Raw genomic sequence first — 9,145 nt, forward strand, 5'->3', positions numbered from 1 at the left:
GTCTATATGAGATTAAGCAAGAACTGATTGTATCGAAAATTATATTTTTAACTAACTAATGTTTGACGTTTCGACTTCCACTACAGAAATCATTTTCAAAATTTTTTTTTGTTTGTGTGTTTACGTCACTTATTTCCAAAGGAATAACTACGGCGTGGCAGGAGTGGCACAATGCCGCGGGCCCCTGCCTTGAAGGGTCCCCCATACTCGAGCTCATATGTGAAATAATGTTTTTAACAAAATTTGCTAAAAGGTATAAATTCTGTGTAAGTACTTAAAATCAGTTACCTTTAGATAGAACCAATATACAAATTCAAAAAAATAATTAAGATTTAAACACATTCCTAAAAAAACGATCAATTTTAGAACGAATCCTTTGGTTGCTTTACTACAGGTATTTAAATTTCTAAAAGGTCTATGACGACAGCGGTAGCTGATGACGAACAAAGCAAATTCACGAATTTGTCATAAGTTTTTCCTCATATAACTTTTAAAACCTTTAAATATCTATATAAGACTTTTATATGAAATCAATGATTTTCTCACAGACTGGTCTATGAACACTTAGTTAATTGAAATACATTTTTTATTGCGCTGGCAGTTTAACGACGTATGGTGTTAGGGGATGTCCTAGATTCTTATGCAAGTAAGTATGTATTAAACATTTTTCGTTTAATTACTGTGCTAATGGGTCATTTGTGTATTAGATTTTTCGTAGTTTTATTTTTATTAAACCTACAAATAAAGGCAAAGTAAAGTTAATTGTGAAAATTAAATACCAACATGTCTAGTTCTAATAAATATCTTAAGTGGTATCGAAAAACGAAAGAGAAAAATAAAATCTGATGAAAAAAAATAAAATTTACCTAAAATTGGTCAGTACTTTAAGGATGAGAATGAGAATAAGTTTTTGACAAAAGAACAAGTGAAAGGTGCTCTATAAGTCAAAAAATTGGATTAAACTAAATGTAAACTAAACTAAACTACAAAAAAATACTTCCATTAAAATCATGAATGTGTTGCTTGTGTGAGTCCATTTCAAATAGGTAAAATAAATAAATTAGACTTACTCATAATCAATTTAATTTTACTACCCAAAACGATCGGTTTCGCAACAGAAAATACTCTACCCTCCTGGGTACTGGGTGCTGATTAATTTAAATTTAAATTAATTTAATTCATTGTCACACAACTGTACTTTTACTGTAAAAATATCAATAAATTGGCACATATTTCCAAAATATATCTCTTGAATAAATATAAATAAATAATATAAAACATCACTTTCATTTAACAAACAATCACATATACCTTACTCCTATTTCATTTGTTAATATCTCTCCCCTCAAGAAACTTCCTTATTAATTGTCAGACAGTTACAACATTAACCGAAGATCACCCAACATCAGCAATACAGGATAGTTTGAACTATGTATCACGAATCAATAACTTAAACTTCTTGTACCGGAATGTAAGTGGTATTTTGTTTGTTACTTATTTATTACAATTCAATAATTTATCTCTTACCAATTTGTGGGTTTTCACATTGTCTGTTAAATCAATTTTATGCATATTAATAAACCCACACACGTAATATTGGTATAATTACTATAACCTTTTTGAACTTTATCTTTATAAGACAGCACCCTAATATGAGCTTTTTTTACAATTTCAGCATTTAATTTACTTTGTATTGTTTGACCTGATAAGATGCTTTGCAATGTGTAGAAAGCGAAACCCGTCATTTTGGTAGTAAAATTAAATTGATTCTAAGTTTTATTTTATTTCTTTTAATATATATATATATATATATATATATATATATATATATATATTTATATATATATATATATATATATATATATTTATATATATATATATATATATATATATATATATATATATATATTATATATATATATATATATTATATATATATATATATATATATATATATATATATATATATATATATATATATATATATATATATATATATATATAACAGAAACTAAACAGCATCTCCGATCACCAGTATTACACTTGTGGTCATTCAGATACAAGACAGGAGACACAAAAGGGGAAAACACATCTACACAGCTGAGGCAAAAGGCAAAATACAAATACAACTGGGACAAAAGGGCAAAACTCAACTATACTCATCAGCTTAAAGAAAAGTCACTCGAACAATACAAACATCTACTCAAAATGACCGAACAAACTGAAATTACAAAAACCGATTATTCTGTAAAGTATGTCAAATCAATCAAAAATAAATACAGCAATAACGGTATTATTTGTTACTGTTAATATCTTTTAAAAATCATTTCAATATCAAAACATTATTTAAAATTCATATCTAAATAATATTCAATCTCAAAATATTTGCTTTCATTTAGCAATACACATAAAATACATATTCAAAAATTTCCAGTACATTACATAGAAAAACAACAATACATATGTTGATATAAAATACATATCTTAATACAAATACATAAACAAACTGTTTGTGGGAAACTCGGGGCACTATCTGAAAGACAGGGTTTCATATAAATGGCAGAAAAACTCGGGGAAGAATTGAAAAAGATATCTGGCTTGGGGGAAAAGAATCTGTCTTACTTTGTTAAGACAACTTATGGTGCAGGGATATTCAAACGCCTCACACGTTGGGCGACATTTTTGTAACGAAGATATTTTGCCTACCATAGGGTAAGATTATGGGGTTCAAAATTGGGGTAGAAATTACTGGGGCAAAGATAGGACAAGCAAAATAAACGCTACTTGTGAGAACGGCACTCAGGGTTTGTTAGGAGAGCTGGGGTAGTGGATAAGTAAATGACAAGGGGTTTGGATTTGGGTAACTACAAAAATATGGAACAAAAAAACAAAATGCAAAACATGTCTATTTCAAATGGAAACTCAAAAAAGGGTTAGTTAAAAAAGAATAAACAAAATGTTAAGAAAACAAAATTTAACATTTATTGTGTCTTGCCACAAACAGTTACACAAAATAGACACATATAAAACACTATATTAATAGTTACAAATTACAAAATACAGAGAAAAACTTACATGTGTCCTATCTGTTTACAAACTCTACGAGTTGGAGATACAACATAAACTTACAAAATTGCATGGAGGTTAACCTTTAAAAAAAAACAAAACAAATCAATATCAAAAATACTAAAACGAGCTGTCATAAATTAACATTAATTTTAAAACAACAATTAAAATGACAGCTAAAGTTAAAACCTAAAATTTACAATTTTTTTTTTAGAAAACAAAAATTTAAATTGGTACGAAAGCAATTATTGTTCTAAAAAAATGTCTGTCTTTACTTGAAAATTTAACAAACAATAAGAGTTACCTGGATGTCACAATCACTCATTAAGTTGTAAACTGGACTTCTTAATTAGGACGAATACAAATCTAAGGTTGAAAGTTGGGGTATTGGAACACACCTTTGACTCGGCTTCTTAAAAAACTGGAACCATCGTAGCTTCAACTAACCAAATACATCTGCTTATTATCGCCTACATTTCAAACCTCCTTTTAACTGTAAAACTGCCACAAAATTACTTATTTTCCATAATAAAAGAAACAATAAAAACACATTTACGAATCTGAAGAAAATTCGGACTAACACGGACACCAACTGTCTTTGACAGTGGCTCCTGCGAGAGTGACGAAATTATCTTTAAAAATTGATCGCATAAGTTGAAATAAACAAAGCACTTTGGGTATAAACAAAACACAACGGAAATTAAGACGTAAATTATTAATTTGAAAACGCAATATCGGGCGGTTTGAACAAAGAAATATCGAAGAATTTGCGCCTGTGACATAAACAAACAATAAAATGATTTATTATCGACGGCGACGTGAAAAGAACGAAATTTTATTTGGGTCTTAAATTGAAAGATACGAACTAAGAAACATTGAAAAAATTCTTCGTTATTATAATGCATATATTAAGGGGATTTTAATTTAATAAATATACGAGGGGATTTTCAAATGCTACAGATCCATGATAAATTTCACTGAGGATAGCCATGCAGATCTTTAATGTTGTAGTCATCCTGTTTCTTTTCATGTCTCAATACAGTTGACTAATTTAGCTCTTCCGCCTTCGTAGTAAATTTTTCAACTGCATAGCAATGAATTGCCCTACCACGTGTCAGTTATTTCACTGGTAGCTATTGACCAACAAGTGGGGGATTACTTACACCGTTAATAATTTAGTTAGGGGGCTGGAAGTATCCTCCTTTTAAGGTTTAATTCAAACGTTACAAATGTAAATTTTCTTTACGTACGTGATTTATGGGAGAGTTGGTTAATATCGTCTATTTTGAATCAATGTTGTTACCGGCAACGTCCCCGTTAAATTAAGTCCATTCGAATTCTATTAAATTAAGCTGGCAACGGTAACTTGTAAATCAAAGTATCACTATAACACGCGAAGCCGCTGTTTCGTATACAACGTACTCATTAAATGTATCCTTGTACTATAGTGAGCAGTAATAAAAAATTATTTGCTTAAAAAACCTTTTAGTATATTATTATTTTTTTTAAAATACCACTACAATGCAAATTTTTGTTGGCAAGATTTCTCGTAACCAAGAATTATAACTTAAATTGTACATAACAATTAGATTAGATTAAAATATTAAGCATAATCAGATCTAACATTTGAAAAATCTATTCTCAAAAACATCCCTGTAAATATTAATGGGATATGTAGATATACTGAAGGTAGTCAGATATGGCAAAAAAATTGAATAGCGGCAGACGGTTACACAAAACTGATCACGGGCGGGAAGTTAAAAAATTTACGATTATGAATTAGACACCAAGCAGCAGAGTAGAGTCCATAGAATGGTGCTTGTAAAGCGGTGTGGAAATTAAGGAGAAATAAACACTTTATATTGCTCAAAAACAATTACGGCAGAAGAAATAAAAGTCTTAAGTCCGTGGCAGACCTTAAATGGTCGGGTGTGTTAAGAATACTTACGAGGACAAAAAGAGAAATAACAAAAACCGATTGTAGTAAGCCAATGAAAGTCAGAACATAAAATGTTAAAACAATTGACATGTAGGAAAAGACGCATAATACAAACCATGAAATGTTTCGGCTGGAAATATGAAATGAAAATAAATATCGTGGATAGAAGTAAACCAGATCATGAAACAACCGAGAAGTTCAAGTAAATCATTATACGTTTTACCAACCTAAAAATGACGATCTAAGCCATTATTATGCTAGATCCGATAACAGATCACTAGGTAACAAATTTTATACCAGTTTCTGGTAAGACAATTATGATATTAATCAAGGCAATACCGAATAATCTTAATATTATTTAAGTCTATTCTGAAACCGCTAATAAACCAGAATCAGATATTAAATCAAAAACCAAGCAATATGCACAGACTTCCTGTCGTCACTACAATCGATAAAAAGCCTATACTCTCAGCATCCCTTAGTTCAAGAAATCCATTGGACACACAATACACTCGCTTTTCAAGGTGTAGATGTCACGATCATCTGGCTACCATCCCATGTCGGCATCCCCGGTAATGAAAAAGCAGACCAAGCAGCCAAGCAAGCTTCTTGTGTAAACAGTCAATCCTCAAAAGCTCAACACATTCAAATCCGTAATGACCTAAAGCAAATTTTCAAGCAACAACAGTATCATACCTGGCAAACCCACTGGAACACAATCAAGAGTGCATTACATGAGATCCGGCAGACTGTTGAAAAATTTAAACTTCCAAATATGTCTAGAAATGAAAAAGCTGTCATCCGAAGATTAAGAATAGGACATACCGGATTCACACATGAATATTTAATGAAATCCGAGTCGAAGCCCAATTGCCAAATCTGCTCAAGTGTATTAACCGTGAAACATATCCTGATCGAGTGTCCCCAGTACGCAAAACACAGAGTGCAACATAAACTTAAGTCAAATATCAAAGACGTTTTAAACTCGCCCGATCAAGTCTTTAACCTAATTGGTTTCTTGAAAGACATTCAGTTGTTCAATAGATTATGACCTTTTGTTTTCCATGTATTTTACCTTTAACTTATATCTTAGTGATAAAACTGTTGTATTATTTAGTCATAGGCTCTAAGCTTATAGATTAACTTACTGTAGCAATTAGTAACATGTATTTATTGTAATAATTATTGTATACAATATTGTTTGTGTCAATGGCCATTGCAGTCGAGACACATTAATTTAAATAAAAAAAAAGATATTAAATCGTTTTACGGGAAAATAAAATAATTTTTATTCCATACCGAAAACGACAAAAGCACTTTTATATTAGGGAACTTCAACGCAAAAGTAGTCAAGAGAAATAAGAAGCGAAAGAAGGGATAATGTAGCGAAATTTTGCCAAGAAAAAAAGTTGTATCTCTAGCAGGTGGTTTAAACTACCTATAACATGCCTTTATACATTAAGATCTCCCAAAAATATAATAAAACTCAACATTTAATTGCTAAACGACGATAAAAAGAACCAATAATTTATGACAAACTCAATGAACAATTATGAGGAGAACAAATACAGAGGCGGAACCTAGAATCATTGAACAAAGGATACAGTACACTTAGAGTCTGCTTATATATATATATATATATATATATATATATATATATATATATATATATATATATATATATATATATATATATATACTTGGAATTAATTTTGCGGAATATAGTAATTTTATAACTATACAATGATTATCTGATTTGCAATTACCCAGTGTAAGTATCAATAAAACGTCGCGATCCTTTTAATTATTTCATTTGTTCGACTGGACTCCCTCTCCAGTCGATACTTTTCGACTGCTGCGCACGTGGGCACGTTACCAAACGCAAACAATAATTATCGTATAATAAAATCTCGCATCTCGCATCTCGCCAAGCCGCCAGTATAAAAACGAAACATAGGTGGGGTACCTACATGCCAATTCGCCAAAAACCTACCTCTAAAAATTAAAATAAAAACGAATTCCAAAAATAACATAATATTAATATTAAAAAAAATCCAACGTAATAGAGGTTCAAATATTCCGCCTCTTTCTGCAGAGCAAAAATCAAATCTGTACAAAGATACTCTCATATCTCTGAGCAGTTCCGGTTTAATGCTTTCACAAAGATGAATTATTTTGTCCCTCAATTCCTCTAAATTTTGGACTCTCTTAAAATCGTGTCGATAAACACTTGCTTTTAAATATCCTCAAAGAAAAAAATCATTTGGGGATAAGTCTGGTGATCTGGAAGGCCACTTGATCGTACCACGAGAAGAAATTTATTTATTTCCAAAAATGGTTTCTAAATAATTTTGAACTGCTCGTGTATTGTGAGCAGGACAGGCGTCTTGCTGAAACCAAATATCCTCAAAATTGACAGGAAGCAATTGAACTGCTGGAATACTTTGATTTTTTAACAATTCTAAATATTCATTTCCTGTTAAATTACCATCAATAAAAAATGGACCGACGATGTAGTCCCCTAAAATACCTGTCAAAATCATTAAGTTTTTGGGGAGATTGTGTTCGTACTGGAATACTCAAGTGCTTATTATGCTGAGACCAATATCATACGATAGAAGGATTATGTTTCCGATTTTACGAAAATAACGATTCATCGGTAAACAAAATGATTTTTAAAAAATGTTCATTATTATTTTGTTTATTCATCATCAGTTCACAAAATTCCATGCGTTTGAAATTGTCCTCGGCTAATAACTCTTGAGTTGTTGAAACTTTAAAACAACGGTACCCATTCCGTTTCAAAATATTCCTATTAAGCTAAGGTAATTGTGTGATCACATTGTCTAAGAGATGATCAGTTACAATAGTAGCAAGGATAGGACTAATCGGGGAACCCATAGGTGTTCCAAAAATTTGGGAATAAAATTTTTCATTGAAACTGAAATAAGTGTTATTAAAAATGAACCTGAGAATTAGTAAACAATTACCTTTAGATAATGTCATGTAGTCTTTTATAAGGTTCCAATTTGATTCTATAATGTCCGTGACCGTATTTACAAACATTCCACTAAATATGGTCACATACATTATAGAATCAAATTGGAACCGTATAAAAGACTACACGACATTATCTAAAGGTAATTTTTAACTAATTCTCAGGTTCATTTTTAATAACACTTATTTCAGTTTCAATGAAAAATTTTACTCCCAAATTTTTGAAACGCCTATAGGTTCCCCGATTAGTCTTATCTTTGCTATTATTGTAACTGATCATGTCTTAGACAATGTGACCACACAATTACCTTTTGAATTACCATTTATATATAAATATGTCGATGAGATCATATGTGCAGTTCCATCTTATCACATCAATACCACATTAAAAATTTTTAATTCATTTAATCTTTCATCATCTTCAGTTCACAACTGAAACCGAGACAGATCTTAGTATACCATTTTTAGACACAAAGGTAATAAGATCAAATGACAATATTCTGACATTGGATTGGTACCAAAAGCCAACAGCATCGGGCAGGTATATGAATTACTTTTCAAACCACACCACTCGTCAAAAATATAATACAGTATTGGGTATGAAAAACAGGGTAATTTCCATTGTTCATGATAATTTGTTACAAAAGAATATGGACATATTATACAAAAATTCTGCACCAAAATTTACGGATTGGCTTCTTATGTATACTGTTCAACTTTTAAAACCTCACATTATTCTCCTAACAGAAACGTGGCTTAATTCTTCTATTCCCGATGCTATTATAAACATTGATAATTTTACTATATTTTGTAGAGATAGAGGTGCTCGTTGTGGGGGAGGAGTATGCATCTATTTAGCAAATGAAATTATTAATACTTTTTCCATCAGTAATAAAATAATAGACGTACCCGGTATAGAAATTATCCACTTACTTATTACTAAAAACTCTTTCATATTTAGTATAGTTTGCGTATACCGACCTCTGGATACAGTACTTACTCAGGACAATATGCTTATTAACAAACTTGAGGAATTATCATCCCTTGAAAATCTTATTGTTGTTGGAGATTTCAATTTTCCAGACATAAGCTGGCCCATTATTTCCAAAACTAATATTATCAATTCCCAATTTTTTTTTTATT

The sequence above is a fragment of the Diabrotica undecimpunctata genome, chromosome 11 (genome assembly GCF_040954645.1).
Source record: "Diabrotica undecimpunctata isolate CICGRU chromosome 11, icDiaUnde3, whole genome shotgun sequence".
In the NCBI taxonomy this organism is placed as follows: Eukaryota; Metazoa; Arthropoda; class Insecta; order Coleoptera; family Chrysomelidae; genus Diabrotica; species Diabrotica undecimpunctata.